Source organism: Hyla sarda, chromosome 2, assembly GCF_029499605.1.
Source record: "Hyla sarda isolate aHylSar1 chromosome 2, aHylSar1.hap1, whole genome shotgun sequence".
In the NCBI taxonomy this organism is placed as follows: Eukaryota; Metazoa; Chordata; class Amphibia; order Anura; family Hylidae; genus Hyla; species Hyla sarda.
The window spans coordinates 375,794,686-375,810,244 of NC_079190.1; the positions used below are offsets into that span (position 1 = coordinate 375,794,686).

The following is a 15,559-nucleotide window of genomic DNA, read 5'->3' on the forward strand; positions in this document are numbered from 1 at the left end:
TCTCTCTCATTCTCACTCCCTTCCCTATCACAGCTTTTCTGTGCTACACACACTGCTCTTTGTCCCTCTCTCTGCAATAGAATGCTGATGTGACTGGGAGGTGAATCGCTGCTGTAAAATGCTTTTCTGTGCAACACACACTGCTGTCTATCCCTCTCTCTCTCTCTCTCTCTGTAATAGAACACTGATGTGACTGGCCGCAAGATGGCTGCCGATTATATAGGGCTGTGACATCACAGGGGTGATTGGCTGCTAATAGGCTGCATGCAGCATGTGATTCAGTGTAATCCCGCCTACCCTTGTTCCCGTCTTCCCAGGATTCCTTGCCCCATGTCCTCACATGTGGATCTGCCATTTTAGATGCCCTGGAGCCTGGACCGCACTAAATGGAGTTTAATGAAGCGATTTGCGTGATCGAAACGCGGCGATGTTCGCATTCGTTGTGAATCAAATTTTTTCCTGAAATTCGTAACGAATTCGGATACTCGACCCCCCAGGGGCGGATCCAGAGTCGAGACTCGGGAGGGGCACTATTAGAGTATTTTGTGTTGACGGACAGAAAATAAGATGTTGCTTACAGAACTTACAATATTATTAAATGTATCATACAGTCCTAACCTTGTTTAAGACTCTTAGGCCATGCTCACATGTCAGAATAATTATCAAATATACCAATTGCCACAGAATGGGAAAGTACTAAAGAAGTTTTTACCATTTAAAACTACAGCTCCCAGTATGACCTAAGCAGTGGTGAGGGGGTGCTGGGAGTTGTTGTTTCACCCATCATTACTGCAGAACTTCTTCAGTGACTCCAGCTCTGATGGGACACACACAGGAGGATACAGAATGATATCAGTGACTACAGGTGACGTCTTCTCCATAGTCTTTCCTTATCTAATTCAGCTGGTACATACCACCGGGACTTGTTCCAGCTAAATCTTCTCTCTGCAGAACTTGACGCCCAGATGGCTCCTCACTATGTCAGCACATTCTCATCCTCTATATGAAAACAATTATTATTATAAACCTGCCAGACACTGTATTCTTCGAATATAATACTGGCACATACCTTCTGAATATAATTCTGACACACTGTATCCCCTGAATAAACAACACACTGTACCCTCTGAATATAATACCGCCACACACCGTACCCTCTGAATATAATACTACCACACAATGCGCCCTCTAAATATAATACTACCACACACTGTGCCCTCTGAATATAACACTACCACACACTGTGCACTCTAAATTTAATACTACCAAACACTGCACTCTCTGAATATAATACTACCACACACTGTGCCCTCTAAATTTAATACTACCACACACTGCACTCTCTGAATATAACTTGCTGTGCAGTGCACCCTCTGAATAAAATACCCAAATGTATTGTGGCCCATAAAAAAATGTACCACCCCAGAAATTCCTCATAATATACAATATACTTCTGAAATGCAGAAGACTCTGTGTCTTCACATATAGTAATAATGCCCCATTTTGTGCCCCTACATATAATAATTATGAACCGTCCTGTTCCCCCCACATAATAATAATAATGCCCTCTCACATATAATGCTCCTGTCATGTGCCCCTAACATATATTGCCCCCTGTGCTGTGCCCTTCACATATAATTCCCCCGTTCTTTGCCCCTCACATATAATTCCCCCGTTCTTTGCCCCTCACATATAATGCCCCCATCATGCGTCCCTCACATATAATGCCCCCTGTGCTGTGCCCCTCACATATAATGCTCCTGTCATATGCCCCACACATATAATGCCCCCTGTGCTGTGCCCTTCACATATAATGCCCCCGTTCTTTGCCCCTCACATATAATGCCCCCATCATGCGCCCCTCATATATAATGCCCCCATCATGCACCCCTCACATATAATGCCCCGTGTTGTGCCCCTCACATATAATGCCCCCATCATGCACCTCTCACATATAATGCCCCCTGTCCTGTCCCCTCAGGGGGCATTATATGTGAGGGGCACAGCACAGGGGGCATTATATGTGATGGGCGCATGATGGCGCATCATATATGAGGGGCACAGGATGGGGGTATTATATATGAGGGTCGCATGATGGGGGCATTATATGTGAGGGGCACAGCAAAGGGGGCATTATATGTGAGGGGCACAGCAAAGGGGGCATTATATGTGTGGGGCACAGCACATGGGGCATTATATGTGATGGGCACAGAACAAGGGGCATTATATGTGTGGGGCACACACGGGCATTATATGTGAGGGGAACAGCACAGGGTGCATTATATGTGAAGGGCACAGCACACGGGGCCCCCCTGCCATGTGCTCTTCACATAGTGACCCTAGTGCTATGCCCTGCAGCCCCTCACATTAAAAATTCCCCTTTCTCTCCCCCCCCCCCCCCTAAGTTTTTAAATCCCCCTCCCCGCCTCCTGTACGATATAGTGCCCTTACAGTGGCACATATTCTGTCCCCCAAATCCCCTGGGCCCTGAGCATACTCTTAGTACTTACAGTATGCAGGCTGCGGGGACGGGATGTGACATCATCGCGCCGGCCTGCAGTGGATCGCATTCCCGCAGCTCACACGCTGTGTACTCACAGCGTGTGACAGCCAAGGTTAGTGAATGGTGGAGCGGGAGCTTACAGCTTCGGCCCCACCATGCTAGGGGGCGGGGGGCAGCAATCTCGGGGGGGGGGGGGGGGGGAATTGCCCCCTTGCCCCCCCCCCCCCTGGATCCGCCACTGCGACCCCCTGAATTATAATTTGTGGCTTCTGTTTTTCTTTTGTTTCAACTTATAAGATGCAAAACATTAAATTTTTCCATTAAGAGAGTTTCATTAGGATTGAGGTTGTCTGAAACCTACCTGTCTGTATGATCACTTAGGTTGCTGCTGGATCTCTATGCTTTAAACTGCAGCTCTGCTTGTTCAGATTGTCTTCCATGTATGAGCACAAGCCCAGTAGAAGCATACTTACTGTACAACCAACTACACAGGTAATTGCTACGCATGCACTCAGGCACATCTCTCTTAGTACGGGGGATCCCACAGCAACAATTAAAAGCTAATTTTGCAATAATATATCTAAAAATACATTTGAAACCAGACGTTAATTGACATTTCCTCGGTTTATTCGGTGCCTATGATTATGGTAATGGCAGTGATGAGTATACTAGGAACCTTAATTTGCCATATGTACAGTAAGCTTTCTAGATATAGGGCTGTTAATGTCCTATTATGCTGAAGGTTATTCTGCACAAATGTATCACCAACACTCCCATGTTCTGCTCTGTCAACATCAGCAAACAGCTTTTAGCCTTGCTAGGTTTACATAAGAGAACTACACGTGTACCTTTATGTGGGCCTACAGTCTCTCAGCTGATACAGATCCATCAGCAAAGCCTCTTTTCAGCTAAGTGCCATCCCCGGCCTGCAGTCTTTCTCTCCAGTGATTTATGTCTGTAGGATGGCAGCCCATGGAGATACCAACTCTCAATTTGCAAATGCAAAGATAGAGTGCCCTAGACAAAAGGCCTTTTCCATCAACTCTGCATCAGCTCGGTTCTGTCCTCCGTCCCCTCTCTAACCTTATTAACTCCTTCTGTTACAATCTGGATGCCTGGGATTGTGCTGAGCGTCCCTGTAGACTTGTGTTTTCCAACAGCCAAAGGCCGCCTGGGCATGCTGGAGGCAACATGGTTGGAAAACACTGCTGTAGACCATTGTTTCCCAACCAGGGTGCCTCCAGCTGTTGCGAAACTATAACTCCCAGCATGCCCGGACAGCCGTTGGCTGTCCGGGCATTTTGGGAGTTGTAGTTTTGCAACAGCTGGAGGCACCCTGGTTGGGAAACACTGATGTAGACTGACAAAAGCACTGACTCATAAACATAGGCCACCAGGGACAACATTAGGTGCAAACTTCAGGGTCACAGCTGCTAGACAGGTGCATCAATGGCAAAGAATTTAATGCATTATCATTATATAATATTCTGTGGCAGCCAGGGGAGGAGTCTTAAAGGAGTAGTCCAGTGGTGACCCAGTGGTGAACAACTTATCCCCTAAGGATAGGGGATAAGTTTGAGATCACGGGGGGTCCGACCGCTGGGGCCCCCTGCGATCTCCTGTATGGAGCCCCGACAGCCCGCGGGAAGGGGGCGTGTCGACCTCCGCATGAAGCGGCGGCCGACACGCCCCCTCAATACAACTCTATGGCAGAGCCGAAGCGCTGCCTTCGGCAATCTCCGGCTCTGCCATAGAGATGTATTGAGGGGGCGTGTCGGCCGCCGCTTCGTGCGGAGGTCGACACCCGCTATCTGGCCGGAGAGCCTGGCCCCCGTACAGAGAGATCGCAGGGGGCCCCAGCGGTCGGACCCCCCCGCGATCTCAAACTTATCCCCTATCCTTAGGATAGGGGATAAGTTTTTCACCACTGGACTACCCCTTTAAAGGCATAGCAGTCCATGTGGTGTATATGTCATGTAGCTGAGTGGTGTCCACCCAATGTACCTTTATCTTAAATTAAGCAGTTTCCACACACAAAGCCCAGGACTGACACCTCTGAAGCCAAGGTTTTGTGAAACAACTTCTAACATTACTTAGCTCCAGATGCAAATCCAGCACAATATAAATGGAGCTTAAAGGGGTATTCCAGGAAAAAAACTTTTTTTTTTATATCAACTGGCTCCAGAAAGTTAAACAGATCTGTAAATTATGCATGCATCTGATGAAAGGTCACATGACCTGAAATGCGCCATGCCTGGCGCTTATCCCAAGGATTTTATCCACATGTCTTATTCAAGTCTCTCCATGTCTATGCTTTTAACGTGATGAAAATAAAGAGGAAGTTTCTTATCAGCTGGCATTTACCTGCTTTCTTCTTCTAGATTTGTAAATTAGTTCTATTATAATCTTAATCCTTCCAGTAGTTCTTAGCTGCTGAAGTTGAGTTGTTCTTTTCTTCCTGACTACAGTGCTCTCTGCTGACACCTCTGCTTGTCTCAGGAACTCTCCAGGGTAGAAGCAAATCCCCATAGCAAACCTCTAATGCTTCGGACAGTTCCTGAGACAAGCAGAGGTGTCAGCAGAGAGCACTGTTGTCAGGAAGAAAAGAACAACTCAACTTCAGCAGCTGATAACTACTGGAAGGATTAAGCTTTCTTAATAGAAGTAATTTACACATCTGTTTAACTTTCTGGAGCCAGTTGATATATATATATATATATATATATATATATATATATATAAAAGTTTTATTCCTGGAATACCCCTTGAAGAAAGTACAGCTTTGAATAGAAGATATTAAGTACTGAATGCTTCTTTAGCAAATGTGTTGAAGGAATAAATCTTGAGTGCTTTCTTAGGATGTGGATGTAAATTTGTCTAATGCGGATGAAGACTGAACATTTTCTGATACATAAGCTTGTAGTCTTTGATACAAAGAGAAGAGTATGTAGAAAAACCCTGCCTGACTTGGCAGACAGCCTGGCACTAGTTTGACTGGAGGCCAATAAAATACCAAGTGAAATACAGTAAGGCCCTTGTTCAGCATTATCCTTGCTTGAAAAATGTAGCTCTTGGGGCAGAAATGTGAATTGTATCCTCTCTCTAGGACTGGAACTAAGCTTAGGAACAACTTGGTAGCAAACTAGACTGATGACATGTGGCAGGTCAGGTATGTCTAACTTTAGTTATTTTGGCTTTCTGTACCTAAAATACACAAGTTACACCCAGCAAACCTTTTATCTACTCAGTCACCCTACTACTCAGATGGGTAGAAGGTAAAAAAAAAAAAGCTGTGCAGGGACATCACAATTCATTGCTACAACTTAATGGACCCTTGTGCTGGTATTAGTGGCTACCAGGTATACCAATGCAGGTAGTAATAGTACAGTGCAAATTAAAGGGGTACTCCGGCGGAAAACTTTTTTTTTTTTTTTATTAACTGGTGCCAGCAAGTTAAACAAATTTGTAAACAGCTTCTATTTAAAATTCTTAATCCTTCCAGTTCTTATTAGCAGCTGTATGCTACAGAGGAAATGCTTTTCTTTTTGAATTTCTTTTTTGTCTCATCCACAATGCTCTCTGCTGACACCTCTGTCCATGTCAGGAACTGTTCAGAGCAGCATAGGTTTGCTATGGGGATTTTCTCCTCCTCTGGCCAGTTCCTGATACAGGCATCAGGTGTCAGCAGAGAGCACTGTGGACAAGACAAAAAATAAATTAAAAAAGAAAAGAATTTCCTCTGTAGCATACAGCTGCTAATAAGTACTGGGAGGACAAATATTTTTTAATAGAAGTAATTTACAAATCTGTTTTCCACTGGAATACCCTTTTGAGACTGGTCTGTGTGGAATTTACTGTCAAAAGTTCTGAGCAGAAAATTATGCAGTGTAAATGGGTTCACAGAAAATCAATTTACCTGCACTTAGGGGGCACTCCGGTGAAAAACTTTTTTTTTTTTTTTAAATCAACTGGTGCCAGAAAGTTAAACAGATTTGTAAATTACTTCTATTAAAAAATCTTAATCCTTCCTGTACTTATTAGCTTCTGAATACTACAGCGGAAATTCTTTTCTTTTTGAAACACAGAACTGTCTGCTGAATCACGAGCACAGTGCTCTCTGCTGACATCTCTGTCCATTTTATGAACTGTCCAGAACAGCATATGTTTGCTATGGGGATTTCCTTTTACCCTGGACAGTTCCTAAAAATGGACAGAGATGTCAGCAGAGAGCACTGTGCTCGTGATTCAGCAGACAGCTCTGTGTTTCAAACGGAAAATAATTTCCACTGTAGTATTCAGCAGCTAATAAGTACAATAAGGATTAAGATTTTTTTAATAGAAGTAATTTACAAATCTGTTTAACTTTCTGGCACTAGTTGATTTTAAAAAAAAAAAAAAGAAAGTTTTTCACCGGAGTACCCCTTTAATTTAACCTTCCTGTAGTGTAGTGGAATTTCTGACCGAAATTCCTGAACTGAATTCTGGTCGGAAATTCCGTACTGTAAGGGAGTCTGAGCTTTGGGACTCTCTGGCTAGCATATATGGTGAATTTTGGTATTACTGTATTTTATAGAAGCTCTTAGCTTGTCTTTACTATGAAGGCAATAAGGATGTCAATATTAGAGGAAAATTATTATTTTTTAATTTTATTTATATAAGAGCCGAGGAACGTGCTCTAGAATCACACAAGGTGTAAGAAAAAGTGCAAACGTGTTACACTAAAAGAACATACACAAAGGATTCGGTCTATCGCAAGCACTTCTCCGACGGGAGAGAGGCCCCCAACAAACCTTACCCTTCGCCTCCGGACCAAAAGGTACCTGTGAGGTTTGAGGTTCAATGTCCCTTTTCGCTGAAGCTACTAAGGGACCACAAATGCTCCTGGCATCACTTTGGCTAGCGAAATGCTAGCATTGGCTCTCTTTGTATCGCTGTGGTTTGTTTCCTTATGACGTCCTATAATTTGTTTCAGGCTATTAATAAAGCAACCAAAAAAGTGTTAAAATATTGTTGGGTGGAATGAACTATCAGTTGTGATCATCAAGGCCCATACCAATTTTTTTTAGAGTTTTTTCTTAAAAATTACAGCATTTCAATCACAGTGCTAATGCCATATGAGGCTGGGTTCACACTAAGATTTTCAAATACGGTAACCGTATACGGTTTCCCCTAAAAAACGTATGCCAAAAACCGTATGCAACCGCATACAACCGTATGACTCCAAATACGGTTTTTCCCAGTATAAGGTTCCAAAACGTATGGACGGTTCTATCTGTTTGCATCCGTCAACTCCAAAAACGGATTAGAAAAACTGTGTGCAACCGTATTCTGAAACTCTGTGTACGGTTCTCATAGACAACAGTGTAAAAAGAACCGCATACGGTTCGCATACGTTTTTCCAACCGGAGGCAAAAACGTGGTCGACAGCGTTTTTGCCTACGGTTGAAAAATCGGCAAAACCGTATCCGAGGCAAAACGGATGCAACCGTACACAACATTTGGAATACGGTTTACAATGCATTCTCTATGCATACGGTTTCGGATACGGTCGTATACGTTTTTTTGCAGAAAACCGTATACCGTTACCGTATTTGAAAATCGTAGCGTGAACCCAGCCTAACAGTGTTTTCCAACCAGGGTGCCTCCAGCTGTTGTAAAACTACAGCTCCCAACATGCCCGGACAGCCAAAGGCTGTCCGGGCATGCTGGGAGGTGTAGTTTTACAGCAGATGGAGGCACCCTTATCGGGAAACGCTGCCATATAATGTGAAGGAAGTGGTGCCGCTCCAGTCAGATGCCGATATTGGTGAAATAATATCCTTAATATGCAGACATAGCAAGTACCACTGCAGCCAGCTGTAATTGCCGCCAGCTTTGTAGAATCCCAGCACAATGATCCATAAATAATTGGAAAGTCACATTTATGTCGGTAACTAATGATCTGCGATTACTGGGGCGCAGTGATGGATGGCAGAGTGTGATATCCGTACACTTGCACATAATCCTCCTATACCTTGCTAATTTATAATGGTAATGTGCCGTAAAGAGCCAAGTAGTGCCACATATTACCAAGATAGCAGTGTTAAGTGTTTTCTCTCATAGTATAAATAGACATAGATGCAGGTTTTAAACTTCCCATTTGTTTGATGCATCTATCATCACTGCCGCCTTTCTTTATCTCTTGTCTCCACAGGAAAGCAGGTGAAATGAGGCAACAGGAGGGGCCATAAAGACTCTTGGGTGGTCAAAACTCTTAACAGTTTTCATAGACAACCTACCAGGGCCATCATTGGTATGAAACGTGGCCTTTACATCCCAAATCACTCCAGCTCATGTTAGTGATCATATATACAGACCAAAAGTATTGACACTATAAAATTGATATTTATTGAATGACATCTATGCTGCGTCATCTCTTATTTTTTTTGTCAATTTTATCAGTGATTTCAATTTCTATTTATTGTAACATGGTAACAGTACCCTAAACAGGAATAGCAATTCACAGAGCCATCACTGGTTGGCCACACACAGGGCCGGCTCTGCCTATAGGCATATAAGTATTTCCATGGCAGATGTTTCCACAATGGAAGTTCTGATGGGTGTGCGGTGGAGCAGAATCCCATTGAAACCGCTAGATTCCGGTCAGAAATTATATGGTGTGAACAAGGCCTAGTAGAGTACAGGGTCACCAAAATCCATTCCTTGGGTTGGTCTAGGTCACCTTATTTCCCATCTATGGACGCTAGGGTCCAGCATTTATAGTTAACCACATTGCTTTTTATGTAGGAAAAAGTAGGAAGAACATGGTTTTCACACCTTTGTTTGCTAGAAAAAGAGCTCGGCTATATCTACAGATGAACTGTTTATCTCTAAGATTAACATAACCTGACATGTATAGTGCGAGATTACCAGCTTTTGACAACAATGTGATATTGTGACATGCTATCACGAGATTTATATGCTGTGTTTGTCTATGTGTCTCGCCCAGTGATTGTTATGTGAATGAAGCCTTTTGAGTACTCTGATAGCTTGTCCTGATATTGTGTTCAATTGATTTTATGGGAAAGTCGAGTCTTTAACCAAATAAACCAATCCAAGGCTCAGTATATAGATCGAGACAGAACTGCAACAGGTGTATCTGAACGCAGAAAATCTATTGTGCATACAGAGAGCGATGGCAGTGCTCAATCTTGAAGGGGTTAACCAGTAATAAAAAAAAGCAAAGTTAATTTCTTTCAAATACAGCACCATAGCTGTCCTTAGGTTGTGTGTGGTATTACAACGTGGCTCCATTTGTTTCAATGGAACTGATGTACAAAACCAAACCCAGCCTGTAGACAAATGTGGTGCGGTTTTTTTGAAAAATCTGCTCTGTTTTTCTATTTCTGGATGACCCCTTTAGGGCAGGCACACACATAACGGATCCTCAGCGTATTTTACGCTGCGGATGCACCAGTGACCCGACCCATATTGTGCCTCCAGCTGTTAGAACTAACCCAAACAACCCCCCCGCCCCCCGGCCTGGGAGGGAGAGTGACAGCCGTCACGCCCCCTCCCATAGACTTTTATTGGGGGGCATGGCCGCGAGTGGGGTGCAGCCATGATGTCACAAGCCTCCTGCGTTGCACCCGATGCTCTAAACGAACACCGAGTGCAGCAGGGAGTACCCCTTTAATAATTGAATTCAGGTCATTTCTTTCTGTCCCAGGTGAATAGGAACCACAGCAACTCAGCCATGAAGTGGAGACCATGAAGAGCTACAAAGAAGGGTCCCTGAGTGCTGAGGTGTATAAAAATCCCCAACACGGACTCAAGAATTCCGAACTTCATCAGGGACCTTCATTGCATGGGTTTCTAAAACCAAGCAGCTGCATGCAAGCCATACATCACCAAGCAAACAAGACATAATAACAATGCAAATGTATGGAGTGGGATAAAGCACGCCACACTGGACTCTGAAGCAGTGGAAACATGTTCTTTGGAGTAAGGAATGACAAGTCTCTATGTGGCCTGTGGTCTGATGGACCTGACTGACTGCATTGTTCAAACTGTAAAGTTTCAGTAAAAAAAGTAAATCATAATGCCTTAGTATGACAAGACATTTTGGACACTTGTGTGCCTCCAGTTTTGTGAAAACAGTTTCGATTCAGCCCTTTTCCATTCCATCACGACTGTGCTCCAATGTCCAGCATGGTTGTGGGAGTGTGGTGTAAAAGAACTTAACTGGCCCTCACAAAGCCCTGACCCCAATCCCATCCAACAGACATGGGATGAAATAGAATAAAGAATGTGAGCCCTCGCATACAACATCAGTGTCTGACCTCATAAATGCTCTTCTAGAGGAATTGGCAAAAATTCCAACAGACACCTCCAAAATCTTGTAGAAAGTCTTGCCAGGAGAATGGAAGCTGTAGTTACTGCAAAGGGGGTGGCAATTTTGATATTAATGCCTATGGATTTAGAATAAGATGTCCTGTAGGTGTTATGTGTAGGTGCCCCAATACCTTTGTCCATATAGTGTAGTTCACTGTAAGTAGGAAGCCTTTCATGCCTTTATAAAGGACAGTATGAATGTGCTGACAGGTTCCCTTTGTATGTACATCTTTCTGGTGTTACCCCCAATATCTGTGGGATTAAGTAGCGGTAACTAATACACCCAGGGTCTTTTCAATGTAGATAGCACAAGTCATTCCACAAAAAGGGATTACATGTATGATTAAGTTTTTATTATTATATATTTTCCTATAAATGGCTTACAGCTGTCTACAGTCCAATATATTCTTGAATGAAAACCTAGTTGCCACTATTACTTAGGGCAGCCGACTGTGCTAAATGGACCACATGATCTCCAAGGCAATCTCCTTTGTCACATGTAACCACCCAAGTGTGTGGCCTAATCATTGAGCAGCTGGGTCTTAATGTTTGTTGTCATGCATGGCATAACTAATTGGACGGCTCTGGCCTTCTAATGGATAGACCAACAAACTCTGAAAAGATCCCCATTGTACTGTATGTGTTAAATGACTACTGAAGCTTGTGCCTTAGCCCTTACTCCACAAAAATCCTGTAACATAGGATTTCAGGACCAACCATAATTGGTTTCATGCACAACTAATCCTGTAACATAGGATTTCAGGACCAACCATAATTGGTTTCATGCACAACTAAACAAAAGTCAGTACCGATCAGCAAACTGTATTTGTGACATTCCGTATGGTGCTGTATATTAACTGCTTTGTTTCAGTATAGTACTGGGTTATTGGTATATGGTGTTTCATAGGGGTAATTTATGAATGGATCTACATACATGAATGTGGATTTTTATTCTCCATTGGCTTTTATGGGGGGTAAATCTATGTCCATATGGCATCCAATGAAGCATGGCATGGAGAGCAAATGAAAAGACCTCTATAACAAAGATACAACATCACACAGAAGCCTCAACAGGGTAAAATCCCTGCCATGTTACAGCTGGTGTGGTGCTTGTTGTCTGCATGAGGTCAAAGCCAAAGACCTGTGAAAAAGAAAGAAGGACAGAAATGTGGTGTCTTATTTGCCAGAGTAGTGTTTCCCAACTAGTCTGCCTTTAGCTGCTAAAAAACTACAACTCTTAGATGCCCAGACAGTTGTAGTGGGAGTTGTAGTTTTGCAACAGCTTGGAGGCATACTGGTTGGGAAACAATGGTCTAGAATGTCAAGTCAATGGTGGGAACTTGAGGAGTTGGGTAGCAGTTTTGAGTTTTGTTCTGGTATATAGGAAAATCCACATTTTACTATACAATAAATGGGGGTGTATATTTTAACAACCCTATTTCATATTGTATTTAGGGATTATTTACTCTCTACCTTGGTCAGCTGCTGGCTGCCATCAGCGCTTGTTATGTTCATTTTCCTAAATCACAAGAAGAATCCTATTTGCAGTGAAATTGAACTATGAGAAATGGGAGAAGAGGGAGGAGGAGGGGAAAGGTAAAAAAAAGGGTGTGGGGGAAGGGAAATTGAAAAGGAACAAGAGAAGATACCACTGGTTATGGCAGGCACGGAGTCTGGCTGGTTAGCACCCATGCGTGCCCAGACCTGGCAGCCCCATTAGCTATGCCCCTTACTCCCTTCCTTCCCCCTTTTTTTCATATCCGATCGAGCCATTGTGCACACCCCTCACCACACTGTCGGACTTACTCTTCTATGAACCTGTAGGAACCCATTCTGTTTTTAACTCCAATCCCTTTACCCCAATAAGTCCAACACTCCCCTATATGTATACTTATGTATTATCAATATTGATAATACATTTTTTTTTATTATTTTGCAATTCACTCTTTACAGTCTTATACACATATGTATTGCATACACTATTTATCCACTAACACATATTTTATCTAATTTTATTATATTTATATTGATCAGTACTCACAAAGCCACACATAATGAATTTCACATTTAATTCACACATCACTACCTATCTACCGAATGTTCATACACACTTATGATATATTTATTTGATGAAAAAACTAAAGGAGATACTTATCCCAAGAACACCGTGATCCAGCAACCTTTTAACCCATTCCTTGATACTCCCCACCACTTTTTCTTTCCCAGTCCCATTCTTTCCTTTCTTTCCTTCCAATCCTATACTCCATTCCCACCTTTTCCTTGATCAGATCTATTCCAATTATGGTATAAAAGGAGCACTACTCCAGCTACTGAAGAAAATAGTGGAGCCCCTGAAATGCGTATAGCCTCATATCAGACGGCAATCCCCACCATCCACAGCTATACAAAGTATGGAGGGACCCGTGGCTCGTTTGTTACCTACATACAGCATCGGCAATCTCATCCCAAAGCGCGCGCTCCAACACAAGGAGGACATCGTTAATACCGCATCATCTGACTGAGAGCTCGCTGCTGGAGAGCCGTTCACAGCGACGCATCAGACCGGGTGAGCAGGACATAGTCCCCACTGTACTTGTGTTCCTTCATAGGATTTGAGTCACTGGCCAGAGACCAGCACCGCCGATTTTTTCCCCTCAGCATTTCTTTTCACAGGAGGACCCAGCGACAACAATGCTCTGCCTGTCTTACATCACAGGACAATATAGCGCTTTTTTCCCTCTACAGGAGAGCGTATGTGGGCATTTCTATTGGAACTACAATAAGTGGCCACTAACTGCTTTTTTTTCCCAGGGAGCACACAGAGCTCTAATCATTGGTTACATAGTAACATTACCTGTATATTGTATTATGACTGCATAGCAGCTATTGTTTCGTTATGTTTGTTTGCTCATGTATCTGTTGCATAGTAATATACTCCACGGCACAGCAGGATCTAGGTGCCTGCCTTTAGAGCACATAGCGCTGAATATCTGCCACACAGTGGCAAACAGCACAAATTACACAGCGGCAATACTGCAACATTAGGAATTACAAGGGAAGTCAACAACCCACACCTCCTAATATCACAAGGGGATTTTCTGCATATCTGTTTTATAATATACATTTTTATTCTTATAATTATTATGTTATTTAGTATTGTAATAGGTGTCCAGGTGGGTGGTCGCTAGGGCCCAGCGCACCCCCTTCACTTGGTTCCACCATTGTATAAGTTAACTAAATATAGCCAATTATTTACCACACTACGGTCTGATCATGCTACTTCCCCCCCCCCTCTCTTCTCTTGTTCCTGTTCAATTTCCCTTCCCCCACACCCTTTTTTACCTTTCCCCTCCCCCACAAAAAATGAGCCCTTATACCGCTCCGTACGCAGAAAACTAAAAAAGTTACAGAGAACATGACAATTTTAAATGTATTAATTTTCCTGCATGTAGTTATGATTTTTTCCAGTAGTACGACAAAATCAAACCTATATAAGTAGGGTATCATTTTACTTTTATGGACCTTCAGAATAAGGTGTCATTTCTACCAAAAAATTTACTATGTAGAAACGGAAGCCCCCAAAAGTTATACAATGGTGTTTTTGTTTCAATTTTGTTGCACAATGATTTTTTTCCCCCATTGAGCCGTAGATTTTTGGGTAAAATGACTGATGTCATTACAAAGTAGAATTGGTGGTGCAAAAAATAAGCCATCATATGGATTTTTAGGTGCAAAATTGAAAGGATTATGATTTTTTAAAGATAAGGAGGAAAAATAGAGAGTGCAAAAATGGAAAAACCCAGAGTCCTTTAGGGGTTAAGGTAGAAATAAGGTAGGCACTTGCACTTTAATCCAATTTTGTTCACTTTTTGTTCACTACTGTGTGTTTTTAGTAAATGCTTGGAGCCTCACTACAATTTGTTGTACCCCATCTATGTTTGTAACCATTCCGCCTGCCCCTTTTGTGATAGATGTGTTATCAAGGGATCCCACCACTTTCTCCATTTTACCATAGGGAGTAGGTTTGCTTGAACCAATTTTATATCATTTTACATGTTTTTTCTTGTACTTCTCTGTATTTGTGATAAAGATATTTATTTGGTTGTCTAAATACGCAGTTTTTTCTCTTTCTTTGGTTGTGCATATCTAGTGGGTGTAAAACATTTAACTTCATGGATATATTTTTGGTTAATTTAAAAAAAATGCTGACTAAAATATTACATATAAACCCAATCTCTCAGTGGATATCTAGGAGAGCAAATCCCGCAGGTACTGTCTATATTCTGTTATATTATGAATTGTATTCTATACATAGAAGAAAGCCCTGGATGTCATATTCAGATGATATAATGCTCTCCTATCAATGGTAGCTCTTCCCTCAGGCCCCAGGATTATGTAAGGCAGCAGAACTGTAAGGGTACGTTCACACGTGTGGATTTACAGCGTATTTTATGCTGCAGATCTGCCGCTGAAGGACCTCTGTATGGTGCACTTAAATGTGCCTGCAATACGCCGCTCCGAGCAGACACATTGCGAGTCGCTGCGCATGCGCTGTGTACTCGCACGCATCGCGGCCGCTTCCCCTGCTCAATGAGCTAGGCCAAGAGCAGCCGCGATGTGCAAGTATACTGCGCATGCGTGTGGCGACTCGCACATCACAGTGTGTCTGCTCGTAGCGGCGTA

At 42.8% G+C, this 15,559-nt stretch overlaps 1 protein-coding gene and 1 long non-coding RNA gene across 6 annotated transcripts in view; one reads left to right on the top strand and one right to left on the bottom strand.

Moving 5' to 3' along the window:
* Nucleotides 1–8,894, top strand: part of LOC130356646 (uncharacterized) — a 44,413-nt gene extending 35,519 nt beyond the window's left edge. The window contains exon 3 of the long non-coding RNA XR_008888954.1: nucleotides 8,697–8,894. This is a non-coding gene — a long non-coding RNA (uncharacterized LOC130356646). The remainder of the gene's footprint in view (nucleotides 1–8,696) is intronic.
* RAP1GAP2 (RAP1 GTPase activating protein 2) overlaps nucleotides 1–15,559 on the bottom strand; it is an 882,491-nt gene that overhangs the window by 380,685 nt on the left and 486,247 nt on the right. The gene's annotated exons all lie outside the window — the stretch shown is intronic.